The 669-nt window shown below is 41.9% G+C and overlaps 1 pseudogene; it reads right to left on the bottom strand.

Moving 5' to 3' along the window:
• Positions 1–506, bottom strand: part of LOC102761674 — a 5009-nt pseudogene extending 4503 nt beyond the window's left edge.
• Positions 507–669: the final 163 nt, after the last annotated feature.

The raw sequence follows: 669 nt of genomic DNA on the forward strand, positions 1-669 counted from the left end.
TGAGCTCTTGGTCAGTTTCCCCGAACATGACTGCAATGTGGCCTCCTCTGGTGTCTCAGCAGCATTCTTTACATTGTCTCCATGCTTCCTATACACTCGCTTTTTTTCAAAATAAGCGTGTTCGCTAAGCCTCAGATAAACCTCTATTTTCCTACCATCGGTACTCAAATTCAGTTGTTGGCACCAGTTCCGCAAAGTGTCGTGACGCACTTTATTAAATGAAGGCAAATTGGTCTGCAAGGGGAGGATTGGTTTTGGGCAATCTTTGAATTGTTCATTCATTTGAGGAAGATTAACTTTATCGTTTGTCCCAGGCACTGTCTGCTTGCTGTCTGAGGTTGAAGAAACACTTGGTTCCATTTGATGTTCATTATGCTCCTCGCTTATTGGAACCAATGTGAGTATCACATTTTCTTCTTCTAATTCATCCTTTTCGCTTCTTGAGTTTGCCATTTCCAGGAGCACTCAGAGGAAGGCAATGCCAGCAGTGCTGAGGACACGTGCAGTTCACTCCATTTAAGCACAAAATTCCATTCCATTTAAAGTTGACTGTTGAACCATCCCTAAGTGAAATTTCCAGTAAATGATAGACTTTTTCTGTCATTTGTTTGAATAATAAGAAGTCCACAGGTCACAGGCCTAGAAGCCAATCCAATTGAAGAACCATAC

Source organism: Myotis davidii, unplaced genomic scaffold (assembly GCF_000327345.1).
Source record: "Myotis davidii unplaced genomic scaffold, ASM32734v1 scaffold20377, whole genome shotgun sequence".
Taxonomy (NCBI): domain Eukaryota; kingdom Metazoa; phylum Chordata; class Mammalia; order Chiroptera; family Vespertilionidae; genus Myotis; species Myotis davidii.